The 22,639-nt window shown below is 37.8% G+C and overlaps 1 long non-coding RNA gene across 9 annotated transcripts in view; it reads right to left on the reverse strand.

The window, feature by feature from the left end:
- Positions 1–1,424: 1,424 nt before the first annotated feature.
- Positions 1,425–22,639, reverse strand: part of LOC112665551 (uncharacterized) — a 66,383-nt gene continuing 45,168 nt past the window's right edge. The window contains exons 6-9 of one of the 9 annotated variants that reach the window (XR_003140450.3): positions 20,548–20,610; positions 6,813–6,878; positions 3,068–3,221; positions 1,426–2,172 (exon numbers count right to left, since the gene is read on the reverse strand). This is a non-coding gene — a long non-coding RNA (uncharacterized LOC112665551). Of the gene's footprint in view, positions 2,173–3,067; positions 3,222–6,812; positions 6,879–20,547; positions 20,611–22,639 lie in introns of all 9 variants that reach the window. The other 8 variants (XR_003140455.3, XR_003140452.3, XR_003140454.3 and 5 more) reach the window with 8 other exon arrangements.

The following is a 22,639-nucleotide window of genomic DNA, read 5'->3' on the forward strand; positions in this document are numbered from 1 at the left end:
CTCCAGGATCGCGCCCTGGGCCAAAGGCAGGCGCCAAACCGCTGCGCCACCCAGGGATCCCCCATAACTCTGTTTTTTAAATGGATGTAAATTCTACTATGATTAGCAAATTCAAATACAATTCTAAAATATAAAGGCAAAAATTCATGCAATAGGGAATTTCTTTTAAAGGCTGAAATTGACCTATAACAACCAAAAGGTGATTCTTTGGAATGTCAAGGAAGTAGGAAACACTTTGGCAAAACTAATTCAGGAACAAAAGGAGAAGACACAGATAGTAAGGATGATAAAAACATAACTGGTATGGAGATTTTCTTAAAGCATAAAAAATTATTTTAAAAGAGAGAGAGACTATTAAGACAAGCTGGTTAACACTCCTCTCTGTGTGAATAAAAGAGTAATGTTAATTCCTGGTTCACTCCACGTTTAGACTAAAGAGCAACTAATATTTACTCTGGGAGTCAAGCATTGTGCTCTTTGCTGGTACTAACTCATTTAATCCTTACAATAAGCCTGTGAGTTAGGTATTATTATTATCCCCAGTTTTCAGATAATGAAACTGAGACTCAGGGAGCTATACGACTTACCTCAGGTCACCCCAGATAGTGAATGACAAAGGCAGCTACTCAGATTCCCAATAGTAGACAAAAGAAGCACAACTGAGCAAAAGCAAAAACAAGAAATCTGGAGACAGAGATACTTAAGTCACTTGCCTAATTACAACATGAATAGTGAATGTTAGCTATTACTGTTATGTTAATCCCCATAGTTTAAATGGGTTTAATACTACCACCTCAAACACACAAGAGAGACAAGGGCAGAAATTCACTTGTGTGTGTGTATGTGTGTGTGTGTTTTAAGATTTTATTTATTTATATAACAGAGAGAGAGAGAGAGGGAGAGAGAGCACAAATAGGAGTGGCAGACAGAGGGAGAGAGAGAAACAGGCTCCCCACTGATCAAGTAGCCCAATGTGGGGCTCAATCTCAGGCCCCTGAGATTATGAATTGAGTAGAAGACAGACACTTAACCAACTGAGCCACCCAGGTGCCCTGAAACAGTGACTTTTAATTGATCCTTGATTTAATTTTTAACCTGCTTGACTAAATGGCAAACTGTTTGTCACTGAAGTCTAAAGCAGTCTCAGATTTGGACTCTTTCTCCCCCAAAGTAAAAAAAACCTACATAAATCAGATGCCTGAAGAAGAGTTTCAAGGAAAAGTGAAAAATACAGTATGTCTAACTATATCTTTGTGTTATGTTTATTGCTCTGCAAAGGGTAATAAAGAACAAAATGGGATTTGAATTCCAAGGACCTGGCTCTGTGACTAGCTATATGACCTAGCACAGATCAAAAAAAGTTATCTGAAGTCCTATTTCTGCATCTGTAGAATGAAGAATATTAACACAACAGTTACTACAAAGATGAAATATAGTTATGCATGGTAAAAGCACTTTGAAACCTATAAAACCCCATTGCCATAATGCAAATAATACTAGATTAAAGATAGAAAGACCTCAATATCAATAGCTACCTCCTAGGATCACTGTGAGGATTAAGTGAAATTAAATGAGATAAATTAAGCACCTAGTGTGGGACCCAGAACATGCTACATTCAATTCAAGTATTTCCATTTCCGCTAATAATAATATTTAGCAATATTAAAAAACCATATGTTTCAGAATGGAACATTCTTTTCTCTTGTCAGCTACAAGTCAAACAGATCCTCTGCATTTAAGGAGCACTTTTGGTGATAACAACATCCAGGAAGAAAGAAAAAGTCAGGTCTTTCCTGCTTTGATTTTTGTCTGCTTTCCATTGATTCTTATAAATTCCTGATACTAACAGAGACATAGATACAGTGGATTTTCCCACCTATGATATAGGAAATCTAGTGCATGAGTAAGATGAGGCTAAGTGATGCTGCAGTAACAGAACATCATGGAATTTTAGTAGTTTCAAATGGTGAGGATTTATTTATTGTTTACGCTTTATTGCCCTTGTAGATCATCAGTAAGGCCTTGCTCATCAGAGGTGCTTCAGCTTCCAGGCCAGTGGAGCAGCCATCATCTTGAACATTACTAGTCTTCATACCAGAAGAAAAGAAGATTGGAGAGTCTTAAGTAGAGATTTCTGTTTACAACCCACTGGCCAGAAGCAGTTGCATGACCCTATACAAATAAAAGGGAGCCAGGAAATATAATCTTTTGATACTCATGGAAGAAGAGAAAACCAGAAATATTCAGCAATTGTACTAATGACTACCACACATTGTATATTGTGCATGTGAAATGGTACTGTATATATGAAAACCACTGTCCAAATGCCAGCTATTATGATTCCCTTTCTCCACCTCCTAAAGAAAAACTGACAGTTTAGTTCCTTAGAAAGGAAACTGCAAGACACTATGATATTTGGTGATGATACACCAAATTAGATATAGCTATATTAGATATGGTTAAAAATTTTTATTATCAAGTTAAAAAGAAAAAAATAAATTTGGTGTCTTTGGTTTCCTAAAAATGATCTTTATTGGTACCTATTTTCCATGGTTTGAAGTAAACTGTCCATGCTCAGAGGCAAAAAATAGGACAGACCAAGTGGGCAAGGAGGACAGAGGGTCTCTACCAAGTCAGATTGAATGTTGGAAACAGGACCACAGGTGGGGTCCATATCTGGACAAAGAGGTGGTTCCTTAAGCCTTATGGTCTTGGGCACAAAACTCAATTAACTCATCCATATTAGGAATAATTTAGAAGGTCCTCATTATCAGAGAATAATTGTTACTAGGAAAAATAAATTAAGATTTTGGAAGGAGAGCCAGGATTTTATAGTAAACATAGGAAAAAATTTATGTTACATGTATTTTACAATAAAAAGTTTTTAAATTAGGTTACAATTGCAGCTATGCAGTACTTAGACTTAGCAAAGGGTGATTCACATGAGGGACTTCTTAGCATAATTTTTCTGACACAATTGTATGATATTATGGATTGACATCCCTTCAGTCTCCATTGGACATTACATCACAATCATATAGAGAAGGTCACTCTTGAAAAAAAATACCTGTTTTCTGAGATCTTTTGATGTTCACATTTTTCTATTTTAAACCATCACTTTCAACAGTTTCCACTATGTTGAAGCAGCTAAAACAATTGAACTTCCTTCTCAATTATCTCCTTGCACTAAAGGATGTCAACTTTAGGGCAAATTCCTAGAACTGGGTGAAAGGGAACGCACATTTTACACTTCTACACTAATCGCCAAACTGCTCTCCAGATAGTGTACTAATTTTCACTATAACCAGGACACAGTACAAGCAAATTCCCACTTCCCCACATGCTTGCTCATGCTAGGCTTTATCCATATTTTTAATCTTACCCAAGAAAGACTAAGACCTTGGCATGATATTAGAGATAGACTATAGTTTGAAAGAGAAGGAAAGTTTGTGTGGAGACTCATTTTGTGATAGGTCAATTGGCTAGTAATTATTTTAATGTTTTAATGACTTTTGCTTCTTTGGACAATCTTATAGCAGTGGGGATTCAGGGAATGAATACCTGGATAAGAACCTCTCCCTTCATCTGAAAGAGTTGTAAAAGCTAAATTCGCTAAAGGTAGGTAAAATGACAGCTACTTCATAGGCACACCAACAAAGTTCCTCTTCCTCCTCTCAGCACTGGGGCTCTGGTTGAGGTCAAGAGGGTAGGGAAGTAAGTCATAGATCCTGTGGGTTGTTTGAACACAGAGAATTCAAGTAGGGTCTGGGGCAGATTCAAGATCATCACTAGTGTTGGTTGCTGCTTTGTTGATCATTTTCTTTTTGCTAAGCAGTTCTGTGAATCTAGAGATAGGGATTGTGGGGGAGAAGTTACTGGATCTGCCTCTCATTCTGCTACATTCTCCAACCACCCTGTGAGTCAGGTTGTTGTTTTCAGAGGGTTACCGCACACATTTTATGCTGATTTGGTTTCCTGAAGGAAGTAACCCAAAGAGGGCTTTCAAAAAATTTATTTTTTTTTTCTAGCTAGGCCACACAGGCAGGGCCTTGTGGACAAGGTTAAGGAAATTATCTTCATGTAATAGCAATAGGAAACTCTTGAAGGATTTTAGGCATAGAGGTGACATGTCACATTTGCATTTTAAAAATACTCAAACAATAGTTTGAGGGGAACCAGAGTGGATAGTAGTGGGCCATTAGGAAGCTGAGTTTATATTTATAAGCACTAAGTTGTATAGATCATAAATGGTCTGGGGTGGAAATACCATGGTAAGCAAAAATGAGTATCTGGTCTACATGTAGATAATTTCCACTAGGGCTAAATGGTGAAAAGATGATCAGATATTATAAATCAGATAAAGTCAGTTTAATCATCTTACTTACCAAGCAAATTTCTGATTTCACTTTCATTTAGATTTTCTTATCGATTAAGGGTATGCTGATTAGCCAACAGAAATGGTTTGATGGACAATTACATTTTCCATTCCAAATTGCTACATGTTCTTTCCTGACTTATTTACTCTGTATTAATTTCTCTAAGTGTGATTATCTCTGACAAAGTTAAATTTCTAGAGATGCAAACCTAAACATCAAGCTCTGTCCTAAGCAATCTAGACAGAGTTTCTTGTTAACATCTTTGTGTTGTTCTCTGGCTACAACAGTTTCTATGGTAGAATCATGCTGGTAAAAAACAAACAAACAAACAAACAAAAAAAGAATTATGCTGGAGTAAAATTCTTATAAAAGGATTAATACACATACTAACTTTAATCATTTTAATGTTTATAACTGGTCAGTTGTAATGCTTGAAATGATTATTACATTATATATTACATTATTATGATTATTCACATATATAATGGCCCAGTTGTAGGTTGGGTTTCCTGGAAAGAAGACTCTGAAACTCTTGGATTAACATGTGCAGGAGATATTTTAGAGAGTGATCTCTGGAACCACTTACATGAGAGAGAGAGTGTTTCAGGGTTCAGTAGAGAGAAAACTTGAATTCAAATGCAAGTGCAGCAGAGGCCTCAGCCTATCCCACAGGGAACTCTGGAGAGTTGGAATGATCCTTCAGAGTTGTCCCAGTTGAGGCAAGGGGCCAGGTCTTTGTACCCCATCTCAACCAGCTGAGTGGAGAGACAACTCAGTTGGCTGAGGGAATGAGGGGCAGTTCAGTTGGCCGTGGATTCTCAGAAGCCAATGCTCTCAGCAGCCATGGATTTGAGTGATGCTCTGCAGCATCCACTACTAGTCTACCGAAGGCTTTGTCCTTGGGCCTGGGCTTTTATACTGCATGTGTCAATAAAACACTGCTCTTCAAAAATGCCCCATTTTGCCTCCTGATACAATATATTTAGGTCACATCACTTCTGTATTATCCTGCTTACCCTCAATCTAATCATGAAGAACATCAGACAAACAAAAAGTGAGAGATATTACACAAAATAGCCTATACTCTTTTTTTAAAGATTTTATTTATTTATTCATGAGACACACACAGAGAGAGGCAGAGACATAGGTAGAGGGAGAAGCAGGCTCCCGTGGGGACTCCAATGCAGGACTTGATCCAAGGACCTCGGGATCACGAACCAAGCCAAAGGCAGACACTCAACCACTGAGCCACCCAGGTGTCCCTAGCCTATACTCTTCAAAATGTAAACATGAGGGTGCTTGAATAGCTGAAGTCAGTTAAGAATCAAACTCTTGGTATTGGCTCAGATCCTGATCTCAAGGTCATGAAATCAAGCCCCATGTCAGGCTCTGTACTGGGCATGAAGCCTACTTAAGATTCTCTCCCTCTCCCTCTACCCACCGCCACCCATCCTGCATGAATACTCTCTCTCTCTCCCTCCCTAAGAAAAAAAAAAGTAAATGTCATTAAAAAAAAGACAGACTCAGAAATTGTTCCAGGTTTTAAAAGACTAGAGAAATAAGACAGCTAAATGCATCATCTAATCAATAATTGGTTACTTAACCACAATTTTGTTAGTTTTTGCTATTAAAGACATTGTTAGGACAATTGGCAAAAATAAACTAGATAATGTAAATTTTTCAATTCTGATAATAGTTCTGTGGTTACATAAGAGAATATCCTTGTACCTAAGAAATACACAGCAATATTTAAGCATAAGAAGGTAAAATGTTCCATTTGAACAGTACCATTTATTTTTATCTCAAATATTCTCAATTTTTCCCTCAGAAAAACTACAGTATCTGTCAATGGAGAACATGACATTTTCAGTAAGTAGGACTAATTATACCTCATAGAAATGTGTTTACCTAGAATGCATAGGAGGAGAATAGATTCTATCTTCTTAAAGAGCCCTTTCTGGGGCACCTGGGTGGTTCAGTCAGTTGAGTGTCCAACTCTTGATTTCAGCTTAGGTCATGATCTCTGGGGTCATGAACTCGAGCCCCTTCTCAGGCTCCAAGCTCAGTGGAGACTCTGCTTGAGATTCTCTCTCCCTCTCCCTTTGCCCCTTCTCCCACTTATGTCCATGCTCTCTCTCTCTCTCTATCTCTCTCTCTCAAATAAACAAATAAATCTTTAAAATAAATATGTAAATAAAATAATGGTTCTTTACAAAAGCCAGGTGGCTTCACTTTTTTCAGACTTGTGCAACTACCTCCATCCTGCATATATGTATTTGGATCTTTAGGCCTATACGATTTATCTTCCTTTAATATATTTAAATAACCATTTGTAGAAATGCATGCATACATACATAAAAATAAACAACAATTTGTCATGAATTGGTTCCATTTTACATAAATATTATTAGTGAACCTCCACGGGAATTATAGTACCTTAAAAAATGGCAGAGTCATCCTGTTTGTTCAATCAGTAAGGTGCTTTGAATTGTGCTGATCTCTCTGAATAAAAAAGGAATAATATTTTTATAAACTTTTACAATTATTTAATGCTTTCCATAAAGGATCCCAAAGTAATTTACAGGTATTTAATTAGGCAATGAACACTCCTGTGAGCACACTGTATATTATTCTCATTTTATTTTTTTTAAGATTTTATTTATTTATTCATGACAGACCAAGAGACAGGCAAAGACACAGGCAGAGGGAGAGAAGCAGTCCTGACACGGGACTCAATCCCAGGTCTCCAGGATCACACCCCAGGCCGAAGGCGGCACCAAACTGCTGGGCCACCAGGGCTGCCAGTATTCTCATTTTAAAGATGATTCAACTAAAGAAACATTTAAAGGAGGTAGATAAATACTTATATATACACACACATATACATATATAATGTATATATTTTAAGTAATTATATGGAACATAAAATTAATAGAAAACAATGTCTACAAGATAGGCCTAATCCCCTTTATTTACTTATTTTTATGCCTCTACTGTATATATATGGGATGACCAACCCATCCCAGTTTGCCCAGGACTTTCTTGGTTTAGCACTGAAAATCCTGTGTCCTGGGAACTCTCTCAATGTCAGGCAAAGCAGAACAACTGGTCACTCTAACTATACCTTCTGTTTGTATTTCAAGGTAAATGAAAATTGATTATAGTCAGACACTCTACTAGTTAGTAAATTATAGACTGGCCTTGTGGACTTGTGAACTTAAACACTCACTTTGTTCCATAATAAAAGTGAGGCTTGGATCAACTTACATGGGCTTTTGCATTCTCCACTGAACATTTTAACTTTTCTTTTTTTTTTTTATAGAAGTGACTATGTAGAGCTACCCTACAACCCAGCAATTGCACTACTACTAGGTACTTATCCAAGTGATACAAACATAGTGATTTCAAAAGGCACCTGCACCCCAATGTTTATAGCAGCAATGTCCACAATAGCCAAACTATAGAAAGAGCCCAGATGCCCATCAATAAATCAACTGATAAAAAAATAGATCAATTGATAAAGAAGATGTGATATATATATATATATATATATATCAATGGAATACTACTCAGCCATCAAAAAGAATGAAATCTTGCCATTTGCAATGATGTAGATGAAGCTAGATTATATTATGCTAAGCAAAATAAGTCAGCCAGAGAAAGATAAATACCATATGATTCAACTCATACATGGAATTTAAGAAACAAAACAGATGAACATAGGGGAAGGTAAGGAAAAATAAAATAAGATGAAAATAGAGAGGGAGGCAAATCACAAGAGATGCTGAATTCTAGAAAACAAACTGAGGATTGCTGGAGAGGAGGTGGATGGGAGGAAGGGATAATTAGGTGATGGGTATTAAGGAGGGCATGTGATGTGATGAATACCAGGTGTTATATGCAACTGATGAATCACTAAATTCTACCCCTGAGACTAATAATACACTATACATCAACTAAACTAAATTTAAATAAAGAATAAAAAAGAAAAGAAAGAGTATGTAAACAGAATTACATGTTGCTGCTAGCCTCTCATGAGCCCAATCTTAGAACTCACAGCACTAAGAGCAGTTATTAGAGGTCCAAGGGGCTGGGAGCTTCATAATAGGAAGGGTCCCTAGGAAAAATGTAAAATGTCAAACAACACATCAACAGAACTTCCAGACATGTTGTGAGGAATGACAGACTTTGGCAAAACAGAGGTAAAAAGTATGTTAGTGAATGGCTTTCCACAGGAATCCTGGATCTTGACCCTAGCAGCAGCAGCAGCAAGAGCCCCATAATGATCAATAATGATCCCCATCAGCAGCAATCATACCACTGTAAATTAATACTGTATAGATTTTCAAATTATTCATACTTTATATGTAAAGAAAGATGAGGTTAAGAGGTAACTGGAATGAATGAAACAGCATTTGTGTATAGCCATGTGTATGGCTATTATATATAGCAATTAAACTTTAAACTACCTTGCTTAATTGATATAACACTTCCTTTTTTTTAATAAATTTATTTTTTATTGGTGTTCAATTTGCCAACATACAGAATAACACCCAGTGCTCATCCCGTCAAGTGATATAACACTTCCTTAAAAATGAATCCTGGAACGGAAAGAAAACATACCAAGAAAAAAATCATGCCTCCCTTTATACACTGTCTGTATCCTGTACACGTTTTATCACGGCACTTGCAACATTCCAAGCAATTAGAGTGATGGTTGATATATTGTAAGGACTCAATAAATACTTTTTGAAGGAAAAAATGAGAGAAGGAACAAGATTTAGGCAGGTGCACTGAATAGTCTACTGAAAATGAGCTTTCTGGGCCCCCAGGTGCTAATTAGAAAATACACAAGACATTGTTCTAAGTTGGGAGGAGGGGTAGGAGGACAATGAAATGTAAGATTATGCCCTCTGCCACTAAAAGGATTAAAACTCCATCAGGGGACACATGGGTGGCTCAGTGGTTGAGTGTCTGCCTTTGGCTCAAGTCATAATCCCAGGGTCCTGGGATCCCACATCAGGCTCCCTGTGGGAAGCCTGCTTCTCCCTCTGCCTGTGTCTCTATCTCTCTCTCCATATCTCTCATGAAAAAAACAAATAAAATCTTTTAAAAAATTAAAATTAAAAAAATAAGAAATAAAAACCATCTGGGAGCTATCACTGAAATTTTTATAATGCCTTTTGTTCAATGCAATAGTACAGAGCAATACATAAGTAAAAGTGGAATGATCAGGACAGTGACCTCAGAAGAGATGGCAGGTTCACTGTGTCCCACGTTAGACTAGGCGAGGTCCTAGCTTAGATGCAGCTTTCTGATTACCACAGACTGGATACAATGTTCCTCTTACAGCTTCCCTCTCATAGAATGGAGGTACTGAAATTCCTATGTGCTTCTCTGATTCTACCTCGAGGGAAAAATCTTCTTCTTTTTTTTTTTTTTAAAGATTTTATTTATTTATTCACGATAGAGAGAGAGAGAAAGGCAGAGACACAGGCAGAGGGAGAAGCAGGCTCCACACAGGGAGCCCCACATGGGACTGGATCCCAGGACTCCAGGATCACACCCTGGGCCAAAGGCAGGTGCTTAAACCACTGAGCCACCCGGGCTGCCTGAGGGAAAAATCTTCTTGAAGGGAGGAACTCTAACTCATTCACCACTGCTTCTCCTAGCTGCCATCATGCCTGGCAAATAGAAGACCAAAAAGAAATGGTTTGGAAAGGACAGACTGAATAAATGAGTTAATGAAAACATATTTGGGGTGAATTTTAAAGGATCTGAGAAATTAAAGGATTCAACATTCAGGGATAAGAGAACAACATGGGCAAAGGTGTCCTGCAGGACAGGACTAGACTAGAAGTTCCAGGAAAGTGAATTTAGCACATAAAGCTTAAAAATTAGTTTGGCTTTTAACATGTGAGTAAGATTTTTTTTTTTTTTTGGTGTGTTCTAGGAATTACAATATACTTTTTAAAAAGTTTTCGTTTAAATTCCAGTGTAATATTAGTTTCAGGTGTGCAATTTAGTGATTCAACAGTTCCATACAACACTGGGTGCTCATCACAAGTGAACTTCTTAATTCTCATCACCTATTTCACCCACCACCCACCACCCACACCCTTCTCCCTACCCGCTGGTCATCAGTTTGTTCTCTATGGTTAAGCATCTGTTTCTTAGTTTGCCTCTCTCTCTACTTTTGTCCCTTTGCTTGTTTCTTAAATTTCACATATGAGGGAAATCATAGGGTATTTGTCTTTCTCTGACTTATCTCACTTAGCATAATTCCATCTGTGTTATTGCAAATGGCCAGATTTCATTTTTTATGGCTGAGTAATATTCCATTATATATTCTTTATCCATTCATTAGTCAATGGACATAATTTGGTTATTGTAGATAATGCTGCTATAAACATCAGGATACATGTATCCCTTCAAATATCTTTGTATTCTTTGAGTAAATGCCTAGGATTAAGAATTTTTAACTTGGTGTTCTAGGCAAAAGTAAGGCAATAAAAATTTGAATTGGGAGATGACAAAATCAAAGAAATCCTTTAGTTGGTGGCAGGGGATGGATGCACTATTGAATGAGGGAAAAGAAGACACAGAACTCAGTCAAAAGGCCAAGGCAGGGGCCCAAGTCAAAGAGACGGGAAATTTGAGGGACTTGTAAAGAGAAAAGCAAAGATGGATGAGAGGAATATTTTATTTGTGATCCTATTATAAAACAGATGTATTTCAGAGACATTTGGGTGGCTCAGTGGTTGAGTGTCTGCCTTCAGCTCAGGGCATGATCCCCAGATCTAGGGATCAAGTCCTGCATCAGGCTCCCTGCAGGGATCCTGCTTCTCCCTCTGCCTATGTCTCTGCCTCTCTCTGTGTTTCTCTCATGAATAAGTAAATAAAAATCTTTTAAAAAACAGATGCATTCAGAAGAGAGTTTGAAGAAACAATCTCTATAGTCGATTGGCTATGGGTAAGAGCAAGGAAAGAAGAGTTATATTTTGGGCCTGGATAAATTAGTGAACAACAATTGTACCTACATATCAAAAAAAAAAAAAAGAAAGGAAAGGAAAGGAAAGAAAAAAGAAAAGAAAGAAAAGAAAAGAAAAAAAGAAAAGAAAAAAGAAAAGAAAAAAGAAAGAAAAGAAAAAAGGAAAAGAAAAGAAAAGAAAAGAAAAGAAAAGAAAAGAAAAGAAAAGAAAAAGTAGGGGGATATATTTGGTTTTGGAATGTTGCTATGGTAGCCAGATTTGAAGATGGTTCCAAATAATTCCACCACTCCCTATACACTGAAGCAACTCCTCCCATCAAGAGATAGAGCTGATGACCTCTTTTCCTGAATCTGGCTGGACCTAGACTGCTTTCACCAATTGAATACAGAGGAAGTAATGTTCTGGGAGTTCTAAACTCAGACATTAGGAAGGACTGGCTGCTTCTACTTCCTCCCTCTTAAAGCTCAGAGCCATTGGGGAAATAGTCTAGGATACCCTGAAGAAGAGAGATAGGCCATGGGGAGAAGATGACACATGGAAAATCATCCAGGCACCAGATGTCCAGGTCCAGCTGCTATCTGACTACATGAGAGACTCCAAGTGAGACTCACAGAACTACCCAGCTGAGCCCTCCAAGTCAACCCATGGAATCATGATTTATAACAAAAAATGGTGGGTATTTTAAGCCACTAACTTTTGGGATAGTGTGTTAGGCAGCAATGGGTAGTTAAAATGGTTGCTTCTAGTGTAATCACAGTATATTCAAGTGAAAAAGTGCAGCAGCAGAAAATAAAACTAAGTTGCAAGGCTGGTACACATACAGAGGGGCTGTGGCCTGAGAGAGTAGACCAGCTGGCCAGCTCCATTCTTCATCATTCTCTTGACATGGTTCTAGGAAGATGGAAATCCACAATTATTTTGAGGGCCTGTAAATTAAACCATCACTCTCTCCTTACTCTCCTTTCCCATGCATTAGAGTGTCAGGTAGCCAGGTATTTACCTCCCGTCGGCAACACACCTGTAGTAGGGTTGCCAGGTAAAATACAGGATGCTCAGTTAAATTTGAATTTTATATAAGCAATGAATCATTTTTTAGTATAATCATGTCCCAAGGATTGCATGGAACATACTTACGCTAAAGAACCATTCATTATCTGTCTGAAATTCAAATTTAACTGGATACCCTGGTTTTTGTTTTTGCTAAATTTGGCAATCTTATCATCAGCCACAATATGGAGAGTTCTATCTGAAAAGGAGAACAGGGCAGTCAGTGTGGATATTGGCTTCCAATGTTTCCCATTGCATTCAGGAGTTTGGAGGCCCACCAGGGTAACACTGGTTTCTGAAGCGAGCTCAGCTAGCCAGCAAATCCCACTCAGAGACACAGTTACACTTTCTAGCATTTCATTCTTTTTTTTTTTTCTAGCATTTCATTCTTAAATATAAATAGATAGCCAGGTATTCAATGAAAGCCCACCACATTAAGAAGAAAGATAAAGAGAGATAAATAGAAAAAGTGGCCCTAGACAGAACAATTAATACAGGGAATAGGACCAAACTTTTCAAAAATGGAAATAGAATCCCCAGAGAAATCGAGGTGACAGTGTATTCCTAAAACAAGAATAAAATGCTATGGAAAAGGAAAAATCAGAGAATAAACCACATTCTTGGAATTTGAAAACACAACTGCTAAACCAAAATATTAAAAGGCTTGGAAGAGGGGATCCTGGGGTGGCTCAGCGGTTTAGCGCTTGCCTTCAGCCCAGGGCGTGATCCTGGAGTCCCGGGATTGAGTCCCACATGGAGCTCCCTGCATGGAGCCTGCTTCTCCTTCTGCCTGTGTCTCTGCTTCTCTGTCTCTGTGTCTCTCATAAATATATAAAACCTTTTTTAAAAAATAAAAGACTTGGAAGATAAAATAAGGAAATTTGGTAAGACATAGGAAAAAAAAGACATGAAGTTAAAAGAGAGGAAGGAAAGTGAAGAAATGAGGGATCATTCCAGAAAGCCCAAACCGGCTCAAAAGCATTTCAGGAAAAAAAAAAAAAAAAAGAACAGCCACAGAATAGAAAAGCTAAATGGAGAAACAAGCTTTCTTTGTATTACACAAGCCCATTGATTGCAGAACAGGATGAGTGGGGGTAAAACAAAACTGAAAGAAAACACCCAGCCATATCACTGGAAATGTATAAAGATAATACCCTAACAGCTTCTAGAAAAAGTTTACACACATACACGCACATCATTATCATAAAAGGGAATAAAAGGCAGACATGCCTCAGACTTCTTATCAGTGCTGTCAAAATCCTGAAAGAAAATGGGTTTCAACTCTATGTCCAGCCTGTTGATTATGTTGAAGGCAGATAACAGACATTTACAAGTATGTAAGAACTTGGGAATGTGGGGCACCTGTCTCAGTCAGTTGGGGTCAGACTCTTGATCTCGGCTCAGGTCGTGATATCAGGGTCATAGGATTGAGCCCCGCATCAGGTTCCCCCACTCAGCAGGGATTCTGCTTTTTGCCCTCTCTGTCTGCTCTTCCTCCTGTGCGCTTGCATGTTCTCTCTCTCTCATAAATAAATAAATAAATAAATAAATAAATAAATAAATAAATAATCTTAAAAAATTTTTACTCCTAATCCATCCTTTCTTAGCAAGTTACTTGAGTATAGTCTCCAGCGAAACAGAAATAGAAATCTATAAACAAGGAGAGTAATGAAGGGAAGTACCAGGACGGCATCTATTTAAGCAGTTTCAAGAGAGAAACTCCTTCACTTGGCCAGAAAATATTTATTGTACACCTACCACATGCTAGGCCCTCTCCTAGGTATGTTGGGGATTCAGCAGTGAACAAACAAGTCCTCACAGTACTTACATTCCAATGAGGGAGGTAGAAAAATAAAACAAATTGTGTACGTCATGTAATTGTACGAAGCAACAAATGCTACGAAGGAAACAGCAGGGGAGGGAGAGGTGTGCCAGCACAGGCAGGGTGGACAAGGAAATCTTCTTTGAGGAGTGACACTTGAGGTGAGGCTTGAATGAAATGAGGAACTGGGCCATATGTAACTCTGGGGGAAGAGTATTTCAGGAAGAAGGAAGAGCAAGTACAAGGGCCTAGAGGTAGAAATGAGCTTTGCATATTGGAAGAGTGGGAAGGAGGCCACTGAGGTTGTGATATTGGGAGTCATAGGAGGTGATGTCAGAGAAATTAGCAGGCCCAGATCACAGAGCCTTCCTGCTATGTTAGCTGTGATGACAAAGTCGTTGGAGGGTTTTGAAGAAGAGAATAAAGTGCACAGCCCAATAGAGGAATACAGGAAAAGGATTCCATGAACTAGAAGGTATAATTGAAATGATGACAATATTAAGGATCAAGGCAAAGAATTAAAGAGAAAAATGGAAAGCAGTTTGCAACTCTAGGGAAAATGGGTGGTACAATAAATAAATGTAATTATAGCACATTATGGGGCTTCCCACTGAAAGAAATTTAACTCAACACAATAATATATAAATAATTTTTATTGACTTTCAACTTTTAGGATGGGATTGGAGTAAGCATTAAACAGAGTAAGCAGGGGCACCTGGGTGGCTTAGTGGTTGAGCATCTGCCTTTGGCTCAGGTAATGATCCCAGGGTCCTGGAATCAAGTCCCACATCAGGCTCCCCATGGGGAGCCAGCTTCTCCCTTTGCCTATGTCTCTGCTATTCTCTCTCTCTCATGAATAAATAATAAAGTCTTTTTTAAAAAAGTAAGCAGAATAGCACTGTAGCTATGAGCATGGCTTCTAGAACAAGACTGCCTGATTTTGAATCCTGGCCTTGGCATTTATTAACTATGTGACCTTGGGAAAGTCATTTAACCTCTGTTCTTCAGTTTCCTTACCTATAAAATGGGGATAATAGAAAGTGCCTACCTCATATGGCTGTAGCGCATAAATTAATTGATATTTGTAATGTAGATGGAACAGTGGTTCCATCTTAGAACATGATTGGCATTAAATTAATGTTTTTTAAATTATATACCAAGGTATAATCAGAGACCAATAGAAAAGTGCTCTGTCCAAAACTCTCTGTCCCACAGATGTGAAGTTCCATTATTAGGGATTTTTGCTGAAGGCTTCACAATCTTTTAGAGCCCCTGTGAAGTAAAAGTTATTTTGAGAGGGATGACATCTTAAATTCTCATTTTCTCCAAAGTTGTTTGAATTAATCAAATCCTATGCAACCTTGACCCTTGTCTGAGCACACAGGCAGCATGGTGGGCAGCTGAGCTAGGGAGAGGGGCCCATTCACCAGGAAAGTACACAGCTTCAAAAAGGGATAGGAGAGGATAGTTCAAGAGGGAACTAACTAGGACTTCAAGACAAACAACCTCCCAATTTGGCCAAGAACCAGACTTCAACCAATAGAGTCTTGGCTCCTATTTCTCCATGGCCAGTCCTGTCTGTGTCACATTGACATGTTTAAACCAAGACAGACCAGGGAATGAGTACCAGGTTTGGCACAGACTCAGGTTATTTACTACCAAACTAAAAAGCTGTGTTGTTTCTGGGGCTGCCACAGAGTCAAACCCCAGGAACCTCTTTCTTCACATTTATTTTTGTCCAAGGCTCACTGGCCCCTACAGTGGACTTGATCCCAAAGGGTGGTCCCTGAACCAGGTCAGCCTCGAGGGTTTGGGATGGGCTGTTTGTTCAGGCAGGAAACAGCTCAGAGAAACTCCACCCGCCTTTGGAAGTGGTTGCCTTGGGAGACCTTTCAATCCCCTCCAACTGGGGCTTCTGGCTGGCTGAACTCTTCTACTATTTCCACAAAAAATAGTGTCTGCGTTTGAGTGGAAAGAACATCTGTACAAGTTAAGACCTGCCTCTTTTCAAGATGAGAATTTCTGATCCATAGGGCAATCTACTTTGGAAGTTGATGAAATCCAAAATGTGACATTTCCAGTAAGCCCTTTCCAGCTTTTAGATTTCACTTTGAGAAATATGATATAGGAAGAAACCATGCTGGCTTAAACAAGTCACCATCAGCATTTGCATTTAAAGTATAGAAATCATAAAATTTTAAAGCCGAGAGAGACTTACTACCATCTAGTCCCCGCCCCACCTTTTTTTTACATATGAGGAAGCTGAAAAAAGATGTAGTAGAGATCTCCCTTGCAGCCCCCCTCCCACTCTAATGGCCACGTTTAGATGTCTGGTTGTTTGTGAGTGCAAAAGAAATCTGAGAAGCTTGGAACGGGCAATGGCCAGGTCAGTCCAGCCCCACATGTCCACTGTACTACAGGCCCAGGGGTCCTGAATCCAGAGCACTTGGGAGCTGGAGACACAAAGGAAACATAGAAAGGATAGAAAGTTTGGGAGCAAATGGGTAGGAATCAGACACATAGGATTTTGTTCAGCTGAGGACAAGTCCATCACTCTGGAACTCTCAGTGTGGTCTCCCCATGGTCTAGGCTATAAAGTGTATTTACTCTGAAATATGGAAATACTTATCATTTTATCAGACTGATAAAATGTTTTAAAAGGTGGAGGTTGGAATAGAATTGGTAATGTACATGTCAGGGAAGAAAGCAAACTTTCCTTAGGGCAGTATTGGTGAAAACTAGCTTCGCTCTCAACATTTTTACCCCTCTCTCTGAATTATCTCTTACGCTCTTTTTTTCTAATGAGCTTTATTTGGCAGAACAGTCTTAGGTACACAGCAAAGTTGAGTGAAAAGCAGAGTTCTCATGTACTCCCTATCCCCACACAAGCACAGCATGGTCCACTATCAACATACAGTTCCAGAGTGATGCATTTGTTACAATTGGTGAATTTATTTATATTGACACATCATTATCAACCAAAGTCTATAGTTTACATTAGGTTTCACTCTTGGTGTTATACACTCTGTGAGTTTTGAAAAATGTATGATGAATATAATCCACCATTACAATATCATACAAAATTTTCACTGTCAGGCAGCCTGGGTGGCTCAGCGGTTTAGCGCCGCCTTCAGCCCAGGGCATGACCCTGAAGACCTGGGATCGAGTCCCACGTCGGGGTCCCTGCATGGAGCCTGCTTCTCCCTCTGCCTGTGTCTCTGCCTCTCTGTGTGTGTGTGTGTCTCTCTCATGAATAAATACATAAAATCTTTTTTAAAAATTTCACTGCCAAAAATCTATGCTTTGCTTCTTCATCCCTCCCTCTCCTATAACCCCTGGCAACCACTGATCTTTCTTATTTCCAGAATGTTATATAGTAGGAATCACATAATATGTAGCCCTTTCAGATGGATTTCTTTACTTAGTGATATGCATTTAGAGTTTCCCCATATCTTTTTTGGCTTGGTAGATCATTTCTTTTTAGCACTGAATAACATTCCGTTTTCTAGATGTACCCACTTTATTTATCCTTTCACCTACTGAAAAACATCTTGATTGCTTCCAAATTTTGGTAATTATGAATAAAGGTGCTATAAACATCTGTGGGTAGGTTTCCTGTAGACAGAACTCTTCAACTCATTTTGAGTAATACCAAGGAATGTAATTGCTGGATTATATGGTGAGAGTATGTTTAGTGTTTTAAGAACTGCCAAATTGTCTTCTGAGGTGACTGTATAATTTTGTATTCTTCCCAGCAATGAATGAGGGTTCCTGTTGCTACACATCCTCACCAGCATTTGGTGTTGTCTGTGTTTTGGATTTTAGACATTCTACTAGGTGTGTAGTGGTACCACATTGTTGTTTTGATTTGCAACTCCCTGATGACATAGGATATTGAGCATCTTTTCATATGCTTATTGCCATCTGTACATATTCTTTGGTGAAGAATCTGTTCAAGTCTTTCACTTATTTTTTAATCAGATTGTTATATTGTTTTTTCTTGTGTTCCTTGTATATTTTGGATAATAGTTCTTTATAGGATATATTTTTTGCAAATATTTTCTCCCACCTAGTGTCCTCTCATCCTCGTGACTGTGTTTTTCACAGAGCAAAACTTTTTAATTCTAATGAAGTCTAGTTTGTCAATCATTTCTTTCATAGATTATGACTTTGGTATTGTATTTAAAAAATCATTGCCATACCCTAGGTCATTCATATTTCCTCCCATGTTATCTTCTAGAAGTTTAATAGTTTTGCATTAATTAACTTAATTTTTTAGATGTGGATGTCCAAGTGTATCAGCATATTTGCAAATATTTTCATATTTGTTGAAAATGTATCTTTTCTCCATTGTTGCCTTTGCTTCTTTGTCAATGTAACTTGCTGGGTTTTGACTGAGATTGCATTGAATCTCTAGATCAAGTTGGGAAGAATTGACATCTTGACAATATTGTGTCTTTCAATCAATGAATGTGGAATATCTTTCCACTTATTTAGTTCTTCTTTGATTTACTTCAGAGTTTTCAATTTTCTTCATATAGATCTTGTTTATATTTTGTGAGGTTTATAGCTAAGTATTTCTGAGGGTGCCAATGGAAATGACATTGGGCATTTTATTTCAAATTTTACTTGTTCACTTCTGGTATATAGAAAAGTGACTGGCTTTTGTATATTAACCTTGTATCCTGCAACCTTGCTTTAGTAACTTATTAGTTCCAGAAGATTCTTTTGTCTATTCTTTCAGATTTTCTACATGGACAACTTATGCTCTTTTTAAGTTTTGTTATATCTGTGGGGTTTTTTTTTTTGTTTTTATTTTTTTGTTTTGTTTTGTTTTGTTTTGTTTTGTTTCTCAATTACCTCCATTGGAACATCAGAGTTGAGGAAGACATTTGTGGGCGGATACAATTTCCCCTCTGATTCCCCATACTGAACTGAGCAGAGCTGGAATCAGCTCATTTGTGTTTAGGTCAAACCATTTGGAATGATGGTGAAGGGATGAGTTAGTGGGTGAATAAGGTAATTACTTCATCAGTTTTTCAGATCCTTTGCCTGATTTTTTAGCTATTGTTTCCCCCAAGTGCTTTCTTTACCCAAACAGCCATGGATGGCTGGAGATGCCTTCTCATTGTCTCAGACCTGGTACAATGCTTCCGAAATTTAAAATATGTAACTGGCTGGTCCTTGAGTCTGTTCTTTTGCAACACTGGTTGCCCAGATGATCTCCAGAAAGATATCTCCTTAATGGAGCAATCTAGGAACTTAAAATAAAAGATACCTTTGCGGGAAAGGAGAGAAAATGAGTGAAAATATCAGTGAGGGTGACAAAACATGAGAGACCTAAGTTTGGGAAATGAACAAGGGGTAGTGGAAGGGGAAGTGGGCGGGGGTTGGGGTCACTGGGTGATGGGCAATAAGGGGGGCACTTGGCGGGATGAACACTGGGTGTTATGCTATATATTGGCAAATTGAACTCCAATAAAAAAAAGAAAAAAGAAAAGCTATTCACTTTCAAAGAAAAAAAAGAGACCTTTGCTGCTATGTCCTATCCCTCACTCTCAACCTCCCAGAACACCGTAGTCAAGTGGCCCCTACAAGCAAATATTCTACAAATGTGTGTTCAACATTGATTTAGTCAGAAGATGGATAAACTTATTTTTTAATCAATAAAAAGTATATTTAAAAACATTTACTTGCTAATTCATTTCCACTACTCGCCAATAGGAAATGTTCTAAAAGCATTTAACAATCAGTTTCCATTTTTATGAAGTTCTCTTCTTTCTTCAGTTTGTTCATTTGTAATTTTATGAACCAGAAAACACTTTGGGAGGTATATGAAGGGGTGAGTAAAACATTCCACTTGCTGTTTCTCAAGAAACAGCACCAGGACACTAGTGATTCAGGAAATTTCAGCTGACCACTAGTGAACATGTGCATCTCAAAAATATCCAAATTAGGTGGACTGTTGCTAATAGAGTGTTGTTTTCATTTCCTTTTGAGGGCAGTGCCTACCTCAGTGAGACTGGAACCAATTTTCATTTCCTTAAGTACATAAGCAATTGATAGAAAAACCAGAGTTAGTCACTGCTTTCCAATACATTCCAGTCAAATGTTGAGTTGATTTGTTTTTACTAGTATTATTTTAACATCCTTTAAAAATTACCCTTCTCCTATCCACCTCTTCACAGAGCTGCCCACCAGCCTGCCTCTTTTAATTGGCTTCAAAAGATTGGTCCCACCTAGTTTAATCATATAGTTTCTTTCTAAAATACTCTTCCTTGGCTCACTAACTTTAAAGTTGCCAACTTACTCTTTAATAATTTGACTCCTTTCTTGAACTGCCTCTTCTTAAGACCTCTCTTGACTTTCACTTCTAAAGGGGGGAGGAAAGTAAAAAGACTCACTATGAAATGGGCTAAGGAGTACATGAACCTTCTAACACCCTCCCTAACAGCAAGGGCTTTCACTCAGCCTGACATAAGGGCATAATATAACCCTAGTTTGATCTATATTCATCACATCCCCACCTTTATTCACACTTGAGTATTACTTGACTGGGATTTTTTTTTAGTTGGGAGGGGATGAGCATATGGAAAAAAGAGATAAGATTGATTTATACTGTAATTCTACACTGATCAATTGCAGCAATATCAACTATACTTCTATTTAAAATTCTATATTCCAAGGACACCTGGCTGGCTCCAGTCGGTGGAGTATGCAATTCTTGTGGGGTGGATACAGAGATTATGTAATAAAACACTTAAAAAATAAATGATAAAACTAAAATAAAATTCCATATTCCACAAGTCTATTTAGCAATGTTGTTCTGGGAAGCAATTTGGAAATATGTATCAAAACCTTAAGAATATCTACATTAGTCAAGTTGCCTAAAGTCAGAAAGGCAGGTCAAATTGTTCTAAACAAAAAGAGGCATATATTAGATCAAGTAATTGGGAAAGTCTAGGGGAACCAAAAACTCAAATGATGTCATCAAAATCTCCCTTCTCTTTCCATTTCTCAGCTCTGCTTTTTCTTGTGTTGGTATCATTGTGGCTAAGATGGCCCATGCCAGTTCCAATCTTAAATGGCCTATAGTGCCCATAATTTCAAAAGAAAGGAGATGTTTTTATCCATCATTATCAGACTTAGAACTCCCTCTTAGTGTCTCTGCTTGAATCATATTCCCACTCCTGGACCAGTCACTGTGTCTGGGGTAATAGGAAATGGGACACTGTGATTAATTCCAACCACGTAACAAAAATTTCTACTAGGTGGAAGGAGAAGCAATTCCTGAAAGGAAATGGACAAGTGGAATAGAAGGTCAGTTTTATCATCTTTAAGAAGAAGCAGAAGCAGGAGGAGGAGGAGAAGAAGAAGAAGAAGAAGGGGGAGGAGGATGAGGAGTGGGGGAGGCATTCTAGGCAGTCATAAACAAGGGATATCTATAGTCAACATTCATCTGCTTCTATGAATTTACTTAGGAAATAATCAGGGATGTGAGAGAGTTACAGGTTATTCATTAGAGAATTATTTATAATAATGCAAAATCAGAAAGAATTGAAACATTCAGTAATAACAGATTGCTGAATGAATTATATTACATATTCAATAAAGCACTATGTAGCCTTTGAGAAGTGTGTTACTGAAGAAAACTTAATGACATGAAAAAATAGTCATGATATATTAAGCATAGCAGAGTGCAGAGCATGGTCCCAATTTATATGCATTTTTGTACATACACACATTTTATCTATATAAAACATAATGTGCAAATATTATGAAAGACTGAGAATATATAATGTTGATTACTTCTACTTGCTGTAATTAAGAGTAATTTTAATCACTCTGGTACTTTTCTCTATCTTCTACAGTAAATATATACTTTTTAAAATTAAAAACATTATTGAAAAACTTTTAAATACTACTATCAATTTAAAACGGATCATGCTATTTCTCTCTGTATAAGAAGAGCTGAAATGGAGATGCTAATTACTGGTAAATAGCGAACTTTGGTTAGACTTCAAGGAAACTACTTAGGAGAATAAATTATTCACCAAGTTTTCTAAGATTAGCTAAGGGCCAAATGTGTTCTCTATTATATCACATTTCTATATTTTGAGACTTTATGTTTATGCACACAACTAAGTCTTTCAGAATGAATCAAATAGCTAGATCCATGCCCAAGCACAGGTCCAGATAGCTGTACAGGGAGAGGGTTGGAATATCCTTTCTGAGCTTCATAATTACTCTTCAATCTATCTGGAGAACCTGAAACATATTTCCTGCTGCAAGGGACAAGGAATTTTTCTGGTAGCATTAGAAATATTCAGATTAGGGGAGACTACTTCAGCAAAACAGAGAGCAATAAACAACCTAAATGAACAAATCTATAACTCCTAAAT

This window comes from Canis lupus, chromosome 27, assembly GCF_003254725.2.
Source record: "Canis lupus dingo isolate Sandy chromosome 27, ASM325472v2, whole genome shotgun sequence".
Taxonomy (NCBI): Eukaryota; Metazoa; Chordata; class Mammalia; order Carnivora; family Canidae; genus Canis; species Canis lupus.